We start from the raw sequence: 24,964 nt of genomic DNA, 5'->3' as shown, positions 1-24,964 counted from the left end.
TGTTTACAGGCGACCGGAAAAAATTTTGGGAATTCAAAAACGCATGTCAATTGCTTTTTTTGTTAAAGCCTCGTACATACCCCACTGATCAAATAAAAGTCTGTACCGTTATTTCATACTTGACGGGTGATCCACGGGCCTGGGCAGACTCTCTCTTTGAGAATAATGATCAGACTCTCAACACTTATTCTTTATTCCTAGCGGAACTCACCAGCTTATACGATGACCCCAATAGGCAGAGTACTGCTGATATGCAGTTGAGGGCCTTGAAACAAGGAAGGAGACCTGTAGAAGACTTTGTATCTGAGTTCAAAAGATGGACCCTTGATTCAGGGTGGAATGACACATCTTTGCGAACTCAATTCAGACTCGGGTTATCGGAAGCTGTTAAAGACGAGCTCGCCCGAGCGGATTTACCTGGCACCTTGGAGGCCTTGATACAACTTAGTATCAACATCGACAGACGACTGCGAGAAAGAAGGGCTGAAAAGATGGGAATGCCATTGTCTAGTCCTTCTCGTATTTCGGCCGTTGACCCTACTCCCATGGATGTAGGAACCATACGCCCACCTTTAACGACTACTGAACGAGCTAGAAGAACATCCAGAAATCTCTGCATGTATTGCGCATCCCCGGATCATTTGATAAGCACCTGTCCCCTTGTTCGCAAAAAAGAGGGTGAGTGTTCACATGTCTTGCTGGGAGGATTAACGACTTCCTTTTCTAACCCCTATCTTTTTGTTCATTTAATATTACAGTGGGACCAAACTAGGATCACCACCAAGGCTATGGTCGACACTGGATCTTGTGGAAACTATATTGATACACGCTTTGTTACCTTAAATAAAATACCTATTATTTCAAAATCTAAGCCTGTTTCTGTTAGTTTCATTAATGGTATTCCACTGTCTTCTGGTCCAATCACCAACCAGACACAGGCACTCCTTGCCACTACCAACGAGTCACATGTGGAGACCATCACTTTGATATACTATCCTCACCCCGTTTTCCTATTATTTTGGGACTTCCCTGGTTACACACACACCAACCAATCAGATTGGAAAAAACGGACTTTGGTTTTCCCTTCTCACTATTGTGAGAATACGTGTAACCTCCCATCTTATGGGAAGATTCTGTCTGTGGTGTCAGATGAAATTGCACCACTATGCTATCAGGATCTGTCCGAAGTGTTCCTTGAGAAAAATGCTCAAGTGTTGCCTCCCCATAGGGATTACGATTGCACTATCGATCTACTCCCTAACAGCAAATTGCCTTTCGGTCATGTTTATCCCCTTTCACAGGATGAACTTTCTCACCTCAAGGAATACTTGGATGAGAATTTGACAAAAGGGTTCATTAGACCCTCTACTTCTTCCACTGCTGCAGGACTTTTCTTTGTCCGCAATAAGGATTCCAGTCTCAGGCCTATTATCGATTATAGGCAATTAAACACGATTACGATAAAGGATCGCTATCCTTTGCCGCTTATCCCTGAACTTATTGAACAAGTGCGTGGGGCTACTTATTTCACCAAATTAGACCTGAAAGGGGCATACAACCTAATCCGAATCCGTGACGGGGATGAGTGGAAAACAGCATTCAGAACCAGATACGGACTATTCGAATACCTTGTGATGCCATTCGGGCTATGTAATGCTCCCGCAGCTTTCCAAAGATTCATAAACGACATCTTTAGAGACTTACTTGATGTCTGTGTTGTAGTATACCTAGACGATATACTTATCTATTCTCGATCTATGCCTGAACACATAAAACATGTAAGACTTGTGTTGTCCAGACTGCTCTCACACAGTCTATACGTGAAATTAAAAAAATGCCTATTTCATAAAGAAGAAATATTATTTCTAGGATACTTCATATCCAAAACTGGAATTAAGATGGATATGAGTAAGATATCCTGTATTCTAGACTGGCCTATACCAACAACTCGTAAGGCCCTACAGCGATTCCTAGGATTCTCGAACTTCTATAGGAAGTTCATCAAGAACTTTTCCGCCATTGTGAGACCTCTCACACAACTGACAAGTATAAAAAAAACATTCAAATGGTCAGAAGAAGCAAATCCAGCTTTCTGCTTGTTAAAATCAAGCTTCACTTCTGCTCCCATACTACGCCATCCAGACCCATCCCTCCAATATATTCTAGAGGTAGATGCGTCAAATATGGCAGTAGGAGCAGTTCTCTCCCATGACCAACAAACACTTCATCACTCCACCCAGTTGCTTTCTTTTCAAAATCACTAAGCAGCCCAGAGGTGAATTACCCAGTGGGTGAAAAGGAGTTGCTTGCCATAAAATTGGCACTGGAGAATTGGCGACATCTGCTCGAAGGTACCCAGTTACCAATACTCATATATACAGATCATAAAAACCTTCAATACCTCCAGACTAACAAGACTCTTTCCCACCGGCAGGTACGATGGCCATTGTTCTTTTTAAGATTTAATTTCTTAGTGACCTATACGCCTGCAGACAAAAATAAAAAAGCGGATGCGCTATCACGACTAACCGAAGATAACTGCGCCGAAATCCCTTCCATACCCATAATACCCTATGAACGCATTATTGGTGTTGTCCGATCCTTGAAGGAAGAGATTTTGCACAGTATAGGAATGGATTCACCTCCACCACAACTAAGTACTGATGCAGAAGGCTTCCTCTATTACAATGACAAACTTTACATACCCCCTACTATGCGCACCAAGATCTTGGAGTTATCGCAATGATGTACCCATGGCAGGACATATGGGTATGACGAAAACCTTTAATTTGCTCACCAGGCAGTTTTGGTGGCCTGATATGAAGACGTCTGTACAAAAATTTGTTTCTTCATGTGACATCTGTGCAAGGTCCAAAATTGACACTACAAAACCATCTGGACTACTTTGTAGTCTACCAATACCCCAGGTTCCATGGGAAGTTGTGTCCTTAGATTTCATAGTAGAACTACCACCTTCCAAAGGATTTAATACCATCCTAGTGTCAGTGGACCACTTGACAAAGATGGCACATTTCATCGCTATCCGTAGACTACCTTCATCCAAACAAACAGCGGAACTACTGATGAAACATGTGTTCAAGTTGCATGGAATTTCAAAGACTCTTTTGTCCGACCGTGGTTCACAATTTATCTCTAAATTTTGGCAAGCACTTTGTCAAATTTTACGCATTGAGCGAAAGCTCACTTCTCCCTACCATCCTCAGACCAACGGACAGACTGAAAGAGTCAACCAGTGCATTGAGCAATATCTACGCTGCTACACATCATACCTGCAGGATGATTGGGTGGATCTCCTTCCTCTAGCGGAATTTGCTTACAACAACGCAACCCACAGTACTACGAAGCAAAGTCCGTTCTACTTGAACTATGGGTTTCATCCCACTCTTCTTCCACCACGCATCCTGCCATCGAGTAACCCAGTAGCCTCGGATTACCTTACCCAAATAAAAGACTCTTTGGGTTTACTCAATACTACCATATCACACGCTCATAGTCAACAAAAAAGGTACTACGACCTTCGTAGAAGACCTTCTCCTCAGTATGTTATTGGGGACCTCGTTTGGCTATCAACAAAAAATTTAAGATTAAAGATCCCTAGCAAAAAGCTTGGGCCTTTATTCTTGGGACCCTTCCCAATCAGGAAACTAATTGGAAAAGCTGCAGTACAGCTCACCTTACCGGCAGATCTCAAGATCCATCCCATCTTCCATGTGTCGCTATTGAAGCCACATGTTCCTAACCAAGGAATAAGGCCTACCATCCCACCTCCACCTCCTGTACAAGTTGAAGGCAGAGAAGAATATGAGATAAAGGAGATTCTGGATTCTCGTATCCACAGAAGAAGACTTTCTAAAATGCAAAAAAAAAACGATTCTAATAGTTTTACATAATGTGACAGCATCAACAAGCATAGGACACACAACATTAGAGGTGATTTATTCTTCCAAAGCAGATACACTTTTTGCACACTAGTACTGACTAGTATTCCAGTGTTCCTTCTCTCCCTCAGTTTCTTTCCATCACTCAGCTAATGTGACTCCCAGGGCTGATGGAGAGAGGCAGGGGGATCAAATAAGGTTGCTGTGGAGGCGATCAACACCCTTCTTATCAACACTAATGACATCACTGGTTGTTAGAATGCCTATGCCTGGAAGGTTGTAATGGTGCACAATAAAAACCTGTGGCTTTGTGTTACTAAAAGGCAGACTTCATCCATGGCTTATATACATTTTTGGGCAATTTTTAGGCTTTTTTCCAACGCACCCCTGAAGAAACTTCAAGGCACCCCAGGGTGCACCCTGTTTGAAAAAGGCTGATCTAGGCTATGATAAAGTCTCATACATGCGGTATCCCCATTCTGAGAAGGCATAGCAGAATGTGTTTTGGGGTGTAAATATACTGTATATACCATAGTTTGTACGCTTAATAGCTTTTACGCAGACTGAACAATATAAACCGTTTTGGGGTATTTTAACCAAAAAATTTAGCAGAATACATTTTGGCCTAAATGTATTAGGAAATAACATTTTATAAATAAATAATCTAACAAAAACTAAGAACATGTTTTTTTCAAAATTTTCGGTATTTTTTTATTGATATAGCAAAAACAAAACAAAACCCAGTGGTGATTAAATACTACCTAAAGAAAGCTCTATTTTAAAAAAAAAAAAAAGATAAAAACGTACAGTGTTGCATAGCTGAGTATGTGCTATTCAAAGTGTGACAATGCTGAAAGATGAAAATTGGCCTGGATTGGAAGGGGGTTAAGGCCCCTTTCACACTTGCTTACCGTTCAGATCCACCTGTCAGTTTTTTAGGCAGATCTGAGCGGATGCCCCATGCATCTCTATGGGGCAGCGGATGTCAGCCGAGATATGCCATCCGATCCGATCCTGTCCGTCAAATTCGGATGGATGGAAACCCTATTTTCCATCCGTCCATCAGATCGGATGAGAATGGACAGGCGGTCCTTTCTCATCCAATTCCCCCATAGGGGACAGCAGGGATCTGACAGCTCAATCTCTGCACAGAGGTGGAGACGGAGCTGCCATCCGCCTGCTCAGCGGGGATCGGCGGATCGAAGCAGAAAGAAGTCCGCCGACGGAGCGGACAGGTGTGAAAGGGGCCTTAGGTGTCCAGTGGCCGAGCCTGGCCCAGTTTACCTATGTACAGTATATACCATACCTGGCTGATGCCCCTGGAAGCTGGAAATCACTGACGTAGACACCACTGCTTAGGTAATCTCCACTTGCTTCTGGTCCAAAGTGGACCAGTGTACCTATGTATAACATGCCGGTATTTTTATTGTGCATAAGTAACTAAAATATAACCTACACTGAATAAAATACATGCAAACAACAATAGCCTCCTGGCTCTATTCTCCCTGTATATGAGTATATGAGTGTAGTAAGGTTTCCAGGCCTGTGACCTGAGGTGGGTCTGCCATCGTTACCGGTTACCTCTCCAGCCCATGTGAGCTGCGGCCCTGGGTGTGAGAACTGACACATTGACAACTCTGGCATCTTTGTTTGGTTGTTTTATTGTAGTTTTAGGGGATGGGAGAAGGGAATGAGTGGGATACTCCTTTGACTCGACTATGTACAATTCTGGGGCTTTTGTAGCAAAAATGCCTGTTAGTGCTGTCTTGACGCCAGCTGACGCTAGCCAATGCTCACTGATGCTTTGAACACACTGTATCTCTGAAAGCTGTGCTGGAACTGTGCAGAAGATCCAGGACTGTGGAACATTGAACATCTGACACTGCTTGCACTGCAAAGTCACTGACTACTCTCTCCAGCCTTGCCCTGGCTTGAGGTAGCTTGCTGTGTATTCCTGTATGGCTGCACCCCTCTCGCTCTCCACTGGTTTTTGGCACACTGGATCCCCCTCAGCTCAACTCAGCACTCTCTGGATTCTCAGGCAGCACCCGAGACATCCGCTTCCTCTGACAGGAGGAGAGACAGCCGTCCTCTCCCTCCTGGGACTCTGCTTCCCGCCAAAGACAATGAGTCATGCCCTCCCTCAAACTTATACCAACTTCCAGAATCCTTTGCAGCAGAATCTGCCTTCTGGGGTAGTTACAAGCCTGAATGTAGCTCTGATTGGGTTTCCTCCACTGCCCTATGAGAAGACTCTCACATATCCAGTGGGGAGACTCCCCCCTCAGCAGACACACCTGGAAGCCATGACAGCTTACCAAAAAGAAATCTTGGCCCTGCTGTTAGGCAGACAAGGCCCACTATACATTTACCTAGCACCTACCTGTAGGGTGCTACACCCACCCACCCCACACCTCTGACTCTGAGGCAGCCGCCTCCTGTTAAAACTCTGCCATAAATCAGGAGTATCCCACAAACCTGGAAAGGGGGAAAAGGGAAAAACGAATATACAAATAAATTACTGGGAAAAAATAGATCTTTACACTCTGCTGTACAAATGTTACAAACAGTTTAAGGTGCATGAAAACTGATGCACCCCCCCACCAAATAAACTCACTTGGTGGAGAAGAAAAATACAATGCAATCATCCTGACTGCCTATCTCGAAGGTGGTCCCACTTGTATAGAGAAAAGGAAGCAAAGGTTAATCAACTACATACACATATGAAAAAGCAAGCCTAACTTATCTGAACAGTTGAAGGGAAAGACCTTTCTTCACCGGTTGTAAGGGCGGCCTTTCCACTCCTTCCCTGACTGCCTCTGCTAGCCAGTGTCTTGACATGCCAGGGTCCTCTCCTCCCTTGAAGAGCTTGTCCCCTAACATTAGCTGTCTAGGCAGAGTCCTTTTTTTTGTAGAAGCGAAATACAGCGCCCTCTGCTGTCCTTCCAAGCACTTCAATAAGGAAACAGGGCAGGTCACAGTCTCTCATAACCTACAGTCCTGCTGAGTCAAAGAAACATCACAGGGGTACAGCAGGGCATCCCCCCTAAAGTTCCTGGACACACTTGAACTTTGCAGCAATATCTTCATCTGTCAAGACTGTGGATGACGTCCCACACAGCCATTTGTAATCCACAAAAGATCCTGGCCCGATGGCCCAAGGGATCTAGCACAAAAACAACTTTCCAGCAGACCCGGGCCCGATGGCCCTAAAATGTCTGAAACTGCAAAACTTAACTTTCAAAAGACCCTGGTCCGATGGCCCAAGGGGTCACTTTAAACTTCAAACACTTGCAACTTGAAATTCAGCAGCACATCTTTTATTTTAAAGTTTCCTTGGTCAGTTGTGGTAGCCAGCCGGCCATAAATCTTTTTTTTTTCTTTTACTCCTGGACCTCCTCCCTTGTAAAAGACTGACAGTCTGTATATATAATATTCAGGGTGGGGCACGTGAACATACTCCCCTTGTTCATTTTTGGCCCGAATGGACCAAGAGTGTCTTGAGCCATCTGGGCGGCAGACCTCCACCCTATTTATATAAATAGAGCGCCCGTAGTACCATTGAACTTTCACCATGTTGAACTTGTCTTTAAGCCCTTCCTCAGGAGAGTCTCAATAAGGTTTTGGGACAAACAGAAAGTCCCAAATTAGTTTATCGCACTAGAAGTCCCTGAACTTTTCCACCAATACCATTACCTCCCTTGGTGCGTAGGGGTAGTCATAACCGTACTCCAGTGCAACCTTCTTCTGCATCCACCGTTGCATCCTGGACAACTAGGGGAGGGTTTTCCAGTTTCCTCTCCCTGGTGGAGAAAATGGTGTACATACCCTCTGTATCATTTCCTCGTACGCTGTATTTTGGTCCCTGGCCCTAGCAATGTTTCCTGGAGGGTTGAGGTCGGGGCCCCTTGTGACATAGGCGTCGCAGAACCCCAATTTCTGGGCCAGTTCCCCCCTTTCAATAGCCTCCTGGGCTTCCTGGTCTAATGGTACAGTCACTTCGGGACCTGGGGCGCTGCTTCCAGCCTCTGACCCCCATTCCCACTCCGTTTCGTCAATTGATCCCCAGTCATCCATTCCTCCTTCCAGTGATCCATACTTCATGTAGAAGGATGGGGAATAAACTCTTACAGGGCCCCTCTCGCCCTCACTACTGGTACTGGTAGGTGACGCTTGAATTGCTTCTGGTTTTACAGGCTGTGGGATACTGAGGGGGGCAGATCCTGCTATGGCCCTTGAGGTAGGTTTCTCTGGCCACTCTCCAACTGTTTGAGTGGATACGGATTCCCTGCCTAGGAAGCTCTGCGACCGAACTCCCCTCCCGCAGACTATAGGCCCACCGAGTGCTAGCGGGGCCTCCAGCTGCATCATGAGCCTGAACAGGCCCCTACCGGTTCCACGGAGGAACTTTGACTCATTCCCAGTCACCTTCTGAGTGAGGCCTGTCTCCCACATAATAGTGAGCTTCTTGGGACGGCCCTCACTTTTCTCTGCCCTGAGCAGCAGATCGCCACATTGCCCACATTGGACCCACGTTTGCAGCCTCAGAGTGACAGTGGCACACTGGGGACATACCACTCCAAGGAACTCCCGACCGCCTCCGGTGCACAATGTGAGTCCTCCGTCCGGCACCATCCAGATACCGGTATCCCAAACTAGAGGAGGATCGGGCTGGTGGATCTGCTCCTGGCTCTCCATGGTGGCAGTAATAGCGGGAACACTCTTCGCTCCACTCATTAACGACATGTCTCTCTCTCCTCAACGTTTCTCCCGCACAGCCGCACCCGAAGGAGGGGGTATTAGTAGGGTCCCCTGGATCACTCCGTATTGGCCAGATGTTCCCGCTGTCTCCACCCTTTCGCCATATTGGGTGGTTACTCCTCCCACTGGGCAGACCTGCATGTGGCGTGCTTTCCTGCACAGTACTGTAACTCTTCCCCTACCATGCTTCTTCACTGCAAGCCTTTGGGAAATAGCTGCTAAGCGGATCAGGTCACTTGCTAGACATACATACGCCCACCTCAATTGCACTAGGGCCGCAACTGCGCCTTCTTGTACTTAAGCCAGCTGTCCCTTCTTGCTCGGCAAGAGTAGCAGTCGGTCACACGGCCAATACTTCTCTTCCCTGCCACACACGTGCAATCCTCATCTTCCATACTAGCTCCGGGACTAGCCCCACTGCCCATCTCGGCATGGTGGACTACGATCCCCACAGTATAAGTGCAGAAACTATACAGAATAAATGTCCCGCTGTCATATGCACAGTCAACATCTTTCCACATAGCATGCACAATCACCAGGCCCCCGGCACCTCTCTTTCCGTGCCCCTGGCCTCCATCTACACCGTCCACACTAGGACCTCCAGCATCCTCTTCTCTGTCCTCCCTGGGACCCCTGACGCCATCTTCACTGCCCACCCTGGGACTTCTCACTGTTAAGCAGTTGCAGCATTTATACACACTTACAATTTTTATCTTTATTTTGTCACTTTAATAAAAAACGGATTTACACTATATTTGGCTATCCTACCATATTTCTTTCTATACACACCTGCTTGAGACCCATACCCTATGGTCCAGATCCAGATTGGAACATCTACCACCTATTTGGATTGGATGAGTTCGGTGGAGGATTGATCCATCCTTAAAGTGATCAAAAGCGATTTAGGTCCTTGCGACCTAAGGCCATCTGGTAAGAAGCAAATATTGCTTACTTTTATCAAGAGCACAAATTGGCACACAAAAGCACTTTGAAGATTTTATTGAAATATCACAGACTATTTTCACCAGTGCCACGAATAATATACAAACCCAAATCCAAAAAAGTTGGGACATTGTACAAATTGTGAGTAAAAAAGGAATGGACTAATTTACAAATCTCATAATCTTATATTTTATTCACAATATAATATAGATAACATATCAAATGTTGAAAGTGAAACATTTTGAAATGTCATGCCAAATATTGGCTCATTTTGGATTTGATGAGAGCTACACATTCCAAAAAAGTTGGGACAGGTAGCAATAAGAGGTCGGAAAAGTTAAATGTACATATAAGGAACAGCTGGAGGACCAATTTGCAACCTATTAGGTCAATTGGCAACATGATTGGGTATAAAAAGAGCCTCGCAGAGTGGCAGTGTCCCTCAGAAGTCAAGATGGGCAGAGGATCACCAATTCCCCCAATGCTGCGGCGAAAAATAGTGGAGCAATATCAGAAAGGAGTTTCTCAGAGAAAAATTTGAAAGAGTTTGAAGTTATCATCATCTACAGTGTATAATATCATCCAAAGATTCAGAGAATCTGGAACAATCTCTGTGCGTAAGGGTCAAGGCCGGAAAACCATACTGGATGCCCGTGATCTTCGGGCCCTTAGATGGCACTGCATCACATACAGGAATGCTACTGTAATGGAAATCACAAAATGGGCTCAGGAATACTTCCAGAAAACATTGTCGGTGAACACAATCCACCGTACCATTCGCCGTTGCCATCTAAAACTTGATAGGCCAAAAAAGAAGCCATATCTAAACATGATCCAGAAGCGCAGGCGTTTTCTCTGGGCCAAGGCTCATTTAAAATGGACTGTGGCAAAGTGGAAAACTGTTTTGTGGTCAGACGAATCAAAATTTGAAGTTCTTTTTGGAAAACTGGGACGCAATGTCATCCAGACTAGTTGTTATCAGCACTCAATTCAGAAGCCTGCATCTCTGATGGTATGTAGTTGCATGAGTGCATGTGGCATGGGCAGCTTACACATCTGGAAAGGCACCATCAATGCTGAAAGGTATATCCAAGTTCTAGAACAACATGTGCTCCCATCCAGATGTCGTCTCTTTCAGGGAAGACCTTGCATTTTCCAACATGACAATGCCAGACCACATACTGCATCAATCAAAAAAATCATGGCTGCATAGAAGAAGGATCCCGGTACTTAAATGGCTAGCCTGCAGTCCAAATCTTTCACCCATAGAAAACATTTGGCGCATCATAAAGAAGAAGATGCAACAAAGAAGACCTAAGACAGTTGGGCAACTAGAAGCCTGTATTAGACAAGAATGGGACAAAATTCCTATTCCTAAACTTGAGCAACTTGTCTCCTGAGTCTCCAGACATTTGCAGACTCTTATAAAAAGAAGAGGGGATGCCACACAGTGGTAAACATGGCCTTGTCCCAACTTTTTTGAGATGTGTTGATGCCATGAAATTTAAAATCAACTTATTTTTCCCTTAAAATTATACATTTTCTCAGTTTAAACATTTGATATGTCATCTATGTTGTATTCTGAATAAAATATTGAAATTTGAAATTTCCACATCATTGCTATATACAATACAGACACAGGGACACATAATGTTATTTAACAGAGGAGATGGCATACTTTTACTGTACAGGAATGTACTTTATATATAATAACAGCATATCTTTATCTATACCATTAAATGCTTGTGGAACGAATCATCTGAGTTTCAATGCTTTCTTATGGGAAAACTTGCTTTGATATAAGTGTGTTTTGGATTACAAGCAAGCTTCTGGAACCAATTATACTCGCAAACCAAGGTTTCACTGTATATATATATACATATATATTTTTTTTCTATTTTTCCCTTTTTAATAGGTTGTCATTACTATTTTAATAAGGTATTTTAATTGATTTATGGTCCACCTTCATTTTATATATTGGTATAATTTATTGGCAAGGACACTATATATATAATATCCTTATTCACCTTGAATATTATCACTTATCATCACAACACATATGCTACAAGCCCACATCACTACCAGCGCCCATTTTTTCATTTGTTAATTATTTGTGATTTTAGTGGTACAGCACCATTAAAATAAAAAAGGGCAGCAGGTATTTGCATTATACACAGGGCCAAAACATTAAAACCAGACGCCTTCACCTTGATAACTAACTGTATTTTGAAACTGTTAAATCTATGGCTTTAGTTTTTTTTTTTTTTAAGATGACCTCTACCTATCTCTATCTGCCTACATGTTCTTTGTACAATATATACATAAATGTATTGTACAATGATCACAAAAACATTCATAGTTCCTTCAAAGTTTTGAGAATTGGGTTGTTCATTAAAGAAACTTACAAAAATGAAGTTAGACAAGACAAAGTGCCAAAACAGAGAGCTTAAAAGTCTGTAGGTTCCAGCATTGCCTCCCCAAAAGAAAAATAGAGGTGGGAGGATGAGGAACAGGTACAAAAAAGCAGACTCTTGTGGCATGTACAGTATTTATAAGATAAATAGGTGTGCCAGCAATCGAAAGCATACCATTTGTGTTGGAGCATACAATAATATTAATAATGATATAGTAGGATGATCATGACCTAAAAAGAGGTAATCTACCTTCTATCCTAATTGTTAAACCTCTCTACTGGAATACCAGGGAGCAACCATGGTGTAAAAAGAAATAGAAGATAATGCTTTTAAAGTTTAGTTTAAAAATCCAATTTATGGTCCTATTGAGCTTTACTATTATGTAAAAAAAATAAAAAAAAAATAAATAAATATATATATATATATATATATATATATATATATATATATATATATATATATGTATCAAAATGATCACCCTCCGAGTACATCCCTTGCAGGTAAAGCAGTCCAATCAAACCTCACCTGTTAGTGGTGAGTACTACTGTGGGACTGCCCGATTAGATGGGTGTCTCTTGTAGCCCAGAAACATGTCCCATGGCTCTGCTGCCCTTTACACCCCATCCTTGAATCTGCCCCAGATGCCATCATGCAACTCAGTGCCGCTGGCCCTGCCCACTAGCTCTCCATGTGGCTGGCAGCATCATGTGGGTACACCGTGAAACCTCCTTTTTTTTTTTTTTTTAATTTGCGTTGGTGCGAAAAACTTAAATGAAAAAACCCAGTAAGTGAACACAAAAAAGGTGCATGAGAAAACACAGAAAAAGTGCACTTAGGGGTATGCTTTGTCCACCCGCTGAAGGGAAAGGACCTCTTCCCTGATCCCCTGGGGCACAAGAAGTCCCTGAACTTTTCCACCAATACCATTACCTCCCTTGGTGCGTAGGGGTAGTCATAACCGTACTCCAGTGCAACCTTCTTCTGCATCCACCGTTGCATCCTGGACAACTAGGGGAGGGTTTTCCAGTTTCCTCTCCCTGGTGGAGAAAATGGTGTACATACCCTCTGTATCATTTCCTCGTACGCTGTATTTTGGTCCCTGGCCCTAGCAATGTTTCCTGGAGGGTTGAGGTCGGGGCCCCTTGTGACATAGGCGTCGCAGAACCCCAATTTCTGGGCCAGTTCCCCCCTTTCAATAGCCTCCTGGGCTTCCTGGTCTAATGGTACAGTCACTTCGGGACCTGGGGCGCTGCTTCCAGCCTCTGACCCCCATTCCCACTCCGTTTCGTCAATTGATCCCCAGTCATCCATTCCTCCTTCCAGTGATCCATACTTCATGTAGAAGGATGGGGAATAAACTCTTACAGGGCCCCTCTCGCCCTCACTACTGGTACTGGTAGGTGACGCTTGAATTGCTTCTGGTTTTACAGGCTGTGGGATACTGAGGGGGGCAGATCCTGCTATGGCCCTTGAGGTAGGTTTCTCTGGCCACTCTCCAACTGTTTGAGTGGATACGGATTCCCTGCCTAGGAAGCTCTGCGACCGAACTCCCCTCCCGCAGACTATAGGCCCACCGAGTGCTAGCGGGGCCTCCAGCTGCATCATGAGCCTGAACAGGCCCCTACCGGTTCCACGGAGGAACTTTGACTCATTCCCAGTCACCTTCTGAGTGAGGCCTGTCTCCCACATAATAGTGAGCTTCTTGGGACGGCCCTCACTTTTCTCTGCCCTGAGCAGCAGATCGCCACATTGCCCACATTGGACCCACGTTTGCACCCTCAGAGTGACAGTGGCACACTGGGGACATACCACTCCAAGGAACTCCCGACCGCCTCCGGTGCACAATGTGAGTCCTCCGTCCGGCACCATCCAGATACCGGTATCCCAAACTAGAGGAGGATCGGGCTGGTGGATCTGCTCCTGGCTCTCCATGGTGGCAGTAATAGCGGGAACACTCTTCGCTCCACTCATTAACGACATGTCTCTCTCTCCTCAACGTTTCTCCCGCACAGCCGCACCCGAAGGAGGGGGTATTAGTAGGGTCCCCTGGATCACTCCGTATTGGCCAGATGTTCCCGCTGTCTCCACCCTTTCGCCATATTGGGTGGTTACTCCTCCCACTGGGCAGACCTGCATGTGGCGTGCTTTCCTGCACAGTACTGTAACTCTTCCCCTACCATGCTTCTTCACTGCAAGCCTTTGGGAAATAGCTGCTAAGCGGATCAGGTCACTTGCTAGACATACATACGCCCACCTCAATTGCACTAGGGCCGCAACTGCGCCTTCTTGTACTTAAGCCAGCTGTCCCTTCTTGCTCGGCAAGAGTAGCAGTCGGTCACACGGCCAATACACACCTGCTTGAGACCCATACCCTATGGTCCAGATCCAGATTGGAACATCTACCACCTATTTGGATTGGATGAGTTCGGTGGAGGATTGATCCATCCTTAAAGTGATCAAAAGCGATTTAGGTCCTTGCGACCTAAGGCCATCTGGTAAGAAGCAAATATTGCTTACTTTTATCAAGAGCACAAATTGGCACACAAAAGCACTTTGAAGATTTTATTGAAATATCACAGACTATTTTCACCAGTGCCACGAATAATATACAAACCCAAATCCAAAAAAGTTGGGACATTGTACAAATTGTGAGTAAAAAAGGAATGGACTAATTTACAAATCTCATAATCTTATATTTTATTCACAATATAATATAGATAACATATCAAATGTTGAAAGTGAAACATTTTGAAATGTCATGCCAAATATTGGCTCATTTTGGATTTGATGAGAGCTACACATTCCAAAAAAGTTGGGACAGGTAGCAATAAGAGGTCGGAAAAGTTAAATGTACATATAAGGAACAGCTGGAGGACCAATTTGCAACCTATTAGGTCAATTGGCAACATGATTGGGTATAAAAAGAGCCTCGCAGAGTGGCAGTGTCCCTCAGAAGTCAAGATGGGCAGAGGATCACCAATTCCCCCAATGCTGCGGCGAAAAATAGTGGAGCAATATCAGAAAGGAGTTTCTCAGAGAAAAATTTGAAAGAGTTTGAAGTTATCATCATCTACAGTGTATAATATCATCCAAAGATTCAGAGAATCTGGAACAATCTCTGTGCGTAAGGGTCAAGGCCGGAAAACCATACTGGATGCCCGTGATCTTCGGGCCCTTAGATGGCACTGCATCACATACAGGAATGCTACTGTAATGGAAATCACAAAATGGGCTCAGGAATACTTCCAGAAAACATTGTCGGTGAACACAATCCACCGTACCATTCGCCGTTGCCATCTAAAACTTGATAGGCCAAAAAAGAAGCCATATCTAAACATGATCCAGAAGCGCAGGCGTTTTCTCTGGGCCAAGGCTCATTTAAAATGGACTGTGGCAAAGTGGAAAACTGTTCTGTGGTCAGACGAATCAAAATTTGAAGTTCTTTTTGGAAAACTGGGACGCAATGTCATCCAGACTAGTTGTTATCAGCACTCAATTCAGAAGCCTGCATCTCTGATGGTATGTAGTTGCATGAGTGCATGTGGCATGGGCAGCTTACACATCTGGAAAGGCACCATCAATGCTGAAAGGTATATCCAAGTTCTAGAACAACATGTGCTCCCATCCAGATGTCGTCTCTTTCAGGGAAGACCTTGCATTTTCCAACATGACAATGCCAGACCACATACTGCATCAATCAAAAAATCATGGCTGCATAGAAGAAGGATCCCGGTACTTAAATGGCTAGCCTGCAGTCCAAATCTTTCACCCATAGAAAACATTTGGCGCATCATAAAGAAGAAGATGCAACAAAGAAGACCTAAGACAGTTGGGCAACTAGAAGCCTGTATTAGACAAGAATGGGACAAAATTCCTATTCCTAAACTTGAGCAACTTGTCTCCTGAGTCTCCAGACATTTGCAGACTCTTATAAAAAGAAGAGGGGATGCCACACAGTGGTAAACATGGCCTTGTCCCAACTTTTTTGAGATGTGTTGATGCCATGAAATTTAAAATCAACTTATTTTTCCCTTAAAATTATACATTTTCTCAGTTTAAACATTTGATATGTCATCTATGTTGTATTCTGAATAAAATATTGAAATTTGAAATTTCCACATCATTGCTATATACAATACAGACACAGGGACACATAATGTTATTTAACAGAGGAGATGGCATACTTTTACTGTACAGGAATGTACTTTATATATAATAACAGCATATCTTTATTTATACCATTAAATGCTTGTGGAACGAATCATCTGAGTTTCAATGCTTTCTTATGGGAAAACTTGCTTTGATATAAGTGTGTTTTGGATTACAAGCAAGCTTCTGGAACCAATTATACTCGCAAACCAAGGTTTCACTGTATATATATATACATATATATTTTTTTTCTATTTTTCCCTTTTTAATAGGTTGTCATTACTATTTTAATAAGGTATTTTAATTGATTTATGGTCCACCTTCATTTTATATATTGGTATAATTTATTGGCAAGGACACTATATATATAATATCCTTATTCACCTTGAATATTATCACTTATCATCACAACACATATGCTACAAGCCCACATCACTACCAGCGCCCATTTTTTCATTTGTTAATTATTTGTGATTTTAGTGGTACAGCACCATTAAAATAAAAAAGGGCAGCAGGTATTTGCATTATACACAGGGCCAAAACATTAAAACCAGACGCCTTCACCTTGATAACTAACTGTATTTTGAAACTGTTAAATCTATGGCTTTAGTTTTTTTTTTTTTTAAGATGACCTCTACCTATCTCTATCTGCCTACATGTTCTTTGTACAATATATACATAAATGTATTGTACAATGATCACAAAAACATTCATAGTTCCTTCAAAGTTTTGAGAATTGGGTTGTTCATTAAAGAAACTTACAAAAATGAAGTTAGACAAGACAAAGTGCCAAAACAGAGAGCTTAAAAGTCTGTAGGTTCCAGCATTGCCTCCCCAAAAGAAAAATAGAGGTGGGAGGATGAGGAACAGGTACAAAAAAGCAGACTCTTGTGGCATGTACAGTATTTATAAGATAAATAGGTGTGCCAGCAATCGAAAGCATACCATTTGTGTTGGAGCATACAATAATATTAATAATGATATAGTAGGATGATCATGACCTAAAAAGAGGTAATCTACCTTCTATCCTAATTGTTAAACCTCTCTACTGGAATACCAGGGAGCAACCATGGTGTAAAAAGAAATAGAAGATAATGCTTTTAAAGTTTAGTTTAAAAATCCAATTTATGGTCCTATTGAGCTTTACTATTATGTAAAAAAAATAAAAAATAAATAAATAAATATATATATATATATATATATATATATATATATATATATATGTATCAAAATGATCACCCTCCGAGTACATCCCTTGCAGGTAAAGCAGTCCAATCAAACCTCACCTGTTAGTGGTGAGTACTACTGTGGGACTGCCCGATTAGATGGGTGTCTCTTGTAGCCCAGAAACATGTCCCATGGCTCTGCTGCCCTTTACACCCCATCCTTGAATCTGCCCCAGATGCCATCATGCAACTCAGTGCCGCTGGCCCTGCCCACTAGCTCTCCATGTGGCTGGCAGCATCATGTGGGTACACCGTGAAACCTCCTTTTTTTTTTTTTTTTAATTTGCGTTGGTGCGAAAAACTTAAATGAAAAAACCCAGTAAGTGAACACAAAAAAGGTGCATGAGAAAACACAGAAAAAGTGCACTTAGGGGTATGCTTTGTCCACCCGCTGAAGGGAAAGGACCTCTTCCCTGATCCCCTGGGGCACAAGGCTCCTGACAGGGACAAAGGGTTCCAATGGTCCACCTAGCCAGAAGTCCTGGTGGACCCCGGTCTTCTGGGCCAGCCAAAGCTGACCCGAATGCTTTGTTGAGGTGCTCTCCCGAAGAGAGACAGCCAGAGACAGAGGAAGAAGGAGCCTAGACTTCAGGACAAGCCCCAGGACTCACACCCTCCACCCTAGTGAGAAGAAAACAGACACAAAAGTGAAAGGTGACAAAACATGGGAGAAAAATAAATAAACAGGTGGCCGTGCATGGGGCAATGACCGGGCCCTGAGGCCTGGTAACAAAAATTGCCCTGGACTTTAGCCAAAAGGCCTAGCCCTAAAAGGCACAGTGTAGAAAAAAATGTTTGGTGCTGTGATCATGTGCCGGTTCACACACTGGCATCCCACACCCAAGAGCACCTCTGGGGCGACCACTCCCAGAGGGCACAGACACCGCAGACTGTCTGCCTTCTTAGCCCATGACCAGACAAGGTAGAACGTTCAAATTAGGAGGTAATGAGCTCTTCCAGGTTTCCCAGGGTGATTACTCCTGTGCCTCAAATGCCTGTAAGCGCCCTGATTTCTGTTCCAGCTGGTACTAACCTTCCAAGCCCCCATCACTCAAGCAGGTTTGCATAGCCGCTACCCAACCTTGGTCAGGTCAGATGATCACTGGATCACTGATAAGTACAGATACTACACTTGATCTTAGCCAAAAGGCCGAGAAACTGTGTGACCTTATTATCTAAATCGCATGTGTGAGTCACATTGTGGCATGCTAGCTGTAGCAAACTCTCACCATGCCTCCAGCACACCTCTAAAGCAAAAGCTTATGGAGGGAGTGACACAGGATGAAGGGGGTTCAGAGGAAAAATGCACTTCCTATCCCAGTACTGAAAAAAATGTCACAATTATTTATTTGTTATAACTAAAAATTCTGAATAGATATATTTGGAGAGAGATATCTTTATGGACTATAGAATGTTCTTTTCTGCTAGAGAAAGGGTTTTAGGACAGTGCCTAATTGGGCTGGTTCATAATCAAAACGTAACTTCACTTTTCTTGATATGACATATGTAATATGCTACAAAAGCTATTTAGTTTTTGTTTTGTTTTTGTTTTTAATTAAAATGTTATACTTTTCCATTTCAGTCTACTGCCAGCTTTCATTGTTTAATATTGGCAAGAAATATAAATTTGGCTTTCTGGTAACCATGGGAACAGTTGAGCATGCTGTATTATTAGCCTGTGTGCCAGACCAGTAATGTTTTGTAAATATAGCCTATCTTTCCACAGTGTGTTATGGGGAAGGATGGAAGCTCTTTACCTTCTCCAAAATTTTAGCTCTTTCGTGCCTTAGCCTGGGGTGCTATTGAGACCCAGGGTTGCCAACCATACCTTTTTACTGACAAAACTTGAAAAATTTTCTGACAGAGTACATTTTTTTGCTGACAATCTCAAATATCACAGAATCTCACCTATCTACTAAAACAAGTTTTAACCACTTCCATACAGGGCAGTTATACCCCCTTCCTGCCCAGACCAATTTTCAGCTTTCAGCACTCTAACACTTTGAATGACAATTGCTTAGTCATGCTACACTGTAACCAAACAAAATTTTTATAATTTTTTCACACAAATAGAGCTTTCTTTTGGTGGTATTTAATCACAACTGGTTTTTTTTTTTCGTGATATAACCAAAAAAAGAGCAAAAATTTTGGAAAAAAGAACATGTTTTTTTAGTTTCTATTATAGAATTTTTCAAAAAAACGGAAAATTTATATCAAATACTTACCGTAATTTTCCTTTCCTGATGGACTCCATGGCAGCATACGTATCGGGTTTGGCCCCGCCTCCAAACCTACCCATAGGACCTCACTCCCATAAATCTTTGCTCCTGTTCAGCACACGTGTTCTGTAACTATCCTCCACAGAAATCCGGGAGGGAACTCCTGCTGCCATGGAGTCCATCAGGAAAGGAAAATTACGGTAAGTATTTGATATAAATTTTCCGTTTTCCTGACAGACTCCATGGCAGCATACGTATCGGGAAATAACTCGCCGTACACACAGGGTGGGCAGGTGCTGAACAGAAAAGTTTAATGCATTTTTGTCAAACAGACAGGACTTGCAAACCGAAATTCACAGAAGAAAGAGCCGCTGGCTCAACACAGTAATGGGATAAGAAAGTGTTAATAGAGGACCACAACGCTGCTCTGCAAATGACTTCAGGAGCCACATGTCTGGATACTGCCCAGGAGGTAGAGATGCTCCGCGTCGAATGAGCTGTAACTACTGCTGGAGGGGTCAAGCCCTTAGCCCTATAAGCCCACTGGATGGTCTGGATGATCCAAGAGGAAATGGATCTCGTCGAGGCTCTTGAACCTTTGTTTTTTCCATAGAAGGTAACAAAAAGATGTTCTGATTTTCTGAAAGAGGAAGTGGCATCTAAATATTTCTTAATACACTCTCCAACATCCAGCGGATGAACCGAAGATTCTTCCTCTTCCTGTCTAAAGGTTGGTAATACTGTTTCTATGTTTTCATGGAAGACAGAGGTCCTTTTTGGTCTCGCATCCAGCATGGGGATGAGCACCACTCTGTCAGGAAAAAAGGTTAAGAAAGGCTCTTGTGTCCCAAAGGACCCAATTTCCGACACTCTTTTTGCTGAGGTTATAGCTACCAGAAACACTGTTATCAGTGTAAGCTCTCTTATGGTCAAGGAATCAGACATGTCTTGAATCTGACTCGCCAGGAAATCCAGAACTAGTGGCAGATCCCACTTGGGAAACCTGGGTTTTCTCTGAGGTCTGATTCTCACTGCCCCTTGGAAGAACTGACGAATTAGGGCATGAGTGGCCCAGGAGATCCCTGTAAAAGCGGAGATAGCCGAGACCTGGACTCTGAGCGAACTCACTGGTAGAGGCAAATCCAGTCCTGATTGGAGAAAGCTCAATACATCCTGGACCTTAATTGAAGATTGAGGATCAGGCCTTGTATTCAGTTGTGCAGAAAATTTATCCCAGATTCTCTGATACACCCTGTTCGTTGAGCTTCTTATAGCACTAAGTAATGTCGAGATTGCCGTTTCTGGACAGCCTAAAGCCTGTAACCTCCTCCTCTCAACATCCAGACCCTGAGATGTAAACGGTCTGGGCACGGATGGAGTACAGACCCCTGGGACAACAGATCCGGTCTGAAGGGTAGCGGGATTGGGTCTCGGACACTGAGTAGCGTCAGAAGGGGAAACCATGGCCTGTTCGGCCAGAAAGGAATCACCGCCACTACCTCCACTGGCTCCGACCTGAGTCTCCGAAGGAACTGCAACACAATCGGAATTGGTGGGAAGGCGTATGCCCTGTGGAATCTCCACTGATCCGAGAGTGCATCTATCCCTGATGCTTGTGGATCTCTGAATCTTGAGTAGTACTTCGGCAGTTTGTGATTGCAGGGGGAGGCGAAGAGGTCTACCTCTGGAGAAAGCCCCAATGTTAGGATCCAGTTGAACGTTTCCTTGTGAAGGGACCACTCGTTGTTGTCCAGATCCACTCTGGACAAGAAGTCTGCTTTGACATTCTGGACTCCTGGAACATAAACCGCTGAAAGATTCGAGAGATTTTTCTGTGCCCAGGACATAATCGGCTCCACTTCCCTCAATAGGGACCAGCTGCGTGTTCCCCCTTGTTTCCTGATGTATGCCACTGCTGAGGTGTTGTCCAGGCGCAGCATGACAGGTTGGTCTTTTGTCAGGTGAGCAAATGCTCGAAGAGCTTGGAATGCTGCTCGGAGTTCTAGTATGTTGGATACTATTCCTCGAGTGGAAAACTCCCACCTGCCCTGTGCCACCTCCGACAGACAGTGGGCACCCCAGCCTATGTTGCTGGCGTCCGAGGTAACCACTACCCATGGAGCTGGCCTCAGAGAGTGGCAGATCAGCAGGTGGTCTCTGCATAACCACCAGGGGAGACTCGCTCTCATTGAAGGGGTTAAGAAGATGCGTTGATCCAGATGCCACGTATCCCATTGCTGAAGGAATCCCTTCTGAAAGGGTCTCATCCTCCACAGGGCCCACTTCACCATGGGGACTACTGCGACCATAGTCCCGATCACCTTCAGGCATTGACGTGCCTGAAGATGAGAGGATGAGAGGGCAAAGCGAATCCTGTCTCGAAGAGTCCCTATCTTTTCCTCTGGAAGAGAGATAGTCGCCTTCTCTGTGTCGAACAGAGCGCCCAAGTAGATCAGGGACTGAGTTGGAATCAGGTGACTCTTCTCCTTGTTGAGTAACCAACCAAACTTCTGGAGAGTGGACACGACCTGCTCCAGAACTTAGTGGGCTCACGGTCCCCCGAGGAGACGTTCTTTGTCGTCTTCCTGGAAGACTGTCTGGATCTCCAGTTCCGGTTGAACTCCCGACCAGGTCTATAAGAACGAGCTTCCCTGGCCCGGTCAGGCACAAATTTTCTGGTAGGCTGTCCTTTCTTGACGTTGAACTGGCGCCGATCCTGGGGAAGAAACCCAGACTTACCGCCTGTAGCCCGGGTTATGGCCTCGTCAAGTTTATTCCCGAAAAGGGAGGACCCCTCAAAGGGAATACGGCACCAAACTTGCTTTGATGCCGGATCCGCAACCCAAGGGCGGAGCCAAAGAGCTCTCTTAGCTGTGACCGAGGACAGCATAACTCTTGCCAATAGACGGATCAAGTCTATGGAAGCCTCCCCAAGGAACGACGCGCCCAGCCTAAGCTCCTGGATTGGAGCGCTTCTGGCCACCTCCTCCGAAACCGATCTGACCGATTCGTCTACCACATCAGCCCAAGACTCCATGGCTTTGGATAGAGCAGCCAAAGCCAGGACTGGTTTACAGGCCATACCTGCTGTAAGGTAGATTCTCTTCAAATCAGAGTCCATCCTTCGGTCCAACGGGTCTTTAAATGAGACCGTATCCTCTAAGGGAAGGGTCACGTGCTTGACCAGTCTCATGACTGCTGCGTCAACTAGGGGAGGAGACTCAAGATGTTTCACATCATCCTCTTTGAAGGGGTAAAGTTTAGCCATCTTGGATACTAAGGAATTCTTTCGTTCCACCTTTTTCCACTCCTCCAAGATGATTTCACCCAACTCTCCCAGGAAGGGAAAATTAACACGCTCCTTATTGAGCTGTTTAAAGTACTTCTTCTGCTTGGGAGGGGGAACAGCTGACTCTTCCCAATTTAAGGTCTCTCTGACCGCTTTAACCAGGGAAGGCACCAAGGTATATTCAAAACCCAAGCAGGGATCTTCATCTTCAGAGTCGCTACCCGACAAGAGCATCGACTGATGGCTTGTGTGGGCCGACTCGAAATCTTCCTGTACCTGTAGTGCTACAGGGGAAGGGCTTGGGGAAGCCGTTGCAGTGTCTTGAGAACGACTGACACCCAACTCTGCTAAAGAGTCCTTTACCACTCTCTTGACCAAAGCCTCAATGCGTTGATCGGAAGTATACCTTTCTCCCGCAGCCTGGGAGAAACATCTGTCACAGAAAAGCTTCCTCTCCGGGACACTAGCGCCACAGCCCCTGCAACCTGCTTTGTCAGGTCTCTGTGCGTGGCTGGCTGAAGTGGACGCTTTACGATGATGTGAGCCCGAACGGGACTTTCCAGTAGAGTGCCGGTGGCGAGAGCTTGATCGCCTTTCACTTCTTTGAGAAGAGTGCCTAGTCTCTGAACGAGGAGGGCTGTGAACAAGAGAAAAAAACAGAAAACACAGACAGGAAGCTAGGAACACTTGAGTTCCTACCCCCACCCCCTATAACCCACAACCCCACCAAGAAGCCCCAAATACCTGTTAGGGGCGGGCTGACCACCGGAGGGCAAAGTAGCTTCCATTCTGATGCTGACCTACAAGAATGAGCCGGACAGCATGTCAGAAAAAACCAGCAAAGCGGGGGGGGGGGGGGTTGCTCCCAAACTGGGGCCAGTACTCACCAGGAACCAAGGTTAGCAGGCAGAGCGGCAGCGCACAGCAAAATGACCACAAAAACGAACGATTTTCGTATGTGTAACACCCAGTATCAGCAGTGTGTACAAACACAACACTGCTGACAGCTCTGGGGTTTAAATATGGCGCCTGGTGACGTCATCAGCGATCGCCACCGACGCCAGCTTACTGCGCATGCGCCGTGCTTACACTGCGCATGCGCGAGAACCAAGCCTCGTTCCCGAGGCGCCGCACATGCGCAGTAGCGCGCACCGGAGGCCGGTCAGGAAGTGAATCGCTGACCGGCCCCGGACCACTAGCCACCAGGGAAGGCAGGAGAAAAACCAGGTAAGACATAAAGGCACGAGCAAGCAATAATATAAACAAAATAGCTGCCATGGAGGACTTTGTACTCACGGACCGCAGATCCCCAGGGATGGATGCACACACCGGACTTATCTCATTCTTAGGGTACCGGCCACCCGCAGCAGCTGGGCTTTTTGGCCAAGGCTGCATACATCTTCGCCCCTACTCCATACCCCGCAGCAGCTGGGGCTTATTGGAGAGCTCCATACCCGACTGGTAGAGCCATCCATCACCCGGAATCCATCTTCAGGTAGGATATCAGGTAATCCTTTGGAGGACAAAAAAAGAACACGTGTGCTGAACAGGAGCAAAGATTTATGGGAGTGAGGTCCTATGGGTAGGTTTGGAGGCGGGGCCAAACCCGATACGTATGCTGCCATGGAGTCTGTCAGGAAATTTATTTTTCTTCATACATTTGAGCCAAAATTTATACTGCTACATATCTGTTGTAAAAATAACCCAAATTAGTGTATATTATTTAGTCTGTGTGAAAGTTATTGAGTCTAGAAGCTATGGTACCAATTCCTGAAAATTGATCACACCTGATGTACTGACTGCCTATCTCCTTTCTTGAGGCCCTGAAATGTCAGGACAGTACAAATACCCCCTAAATGACCCCTTTTTGTAAAGTAGACAGTCCAAGGTATTTAGTAAGAGGCATGGTGAGTTTTTTGAAGTTGGAGTTTTTTTCCCCACAATTCTTGGGAAAATGAAGACAATTTTTTTCTTTTTTTTCCCCCACAAAGTTGTCAATTTATCAGCTATTTCTAACACATAGCATGTACACAGCAAAAATGACACCCCAAAATACATTCTGCTA

This window comes from Pelophylax lessonae, assembly GCF_965119305.1.
Source record: "Pelophylax lessonae genome assembly, chromosome: 1".
NCBI classification, from domain to species: domain Eukaryota; kingdom Metazoa; phylum Chordata; class Amphibia; order Anura; family Ranidae; genus Pelophylax; species Pelophylax lessonae.
The sequence above is the reverse complement of the archived record's forward strand: the minus strand, read 5'-3'. Positions refer to the sequence as shown.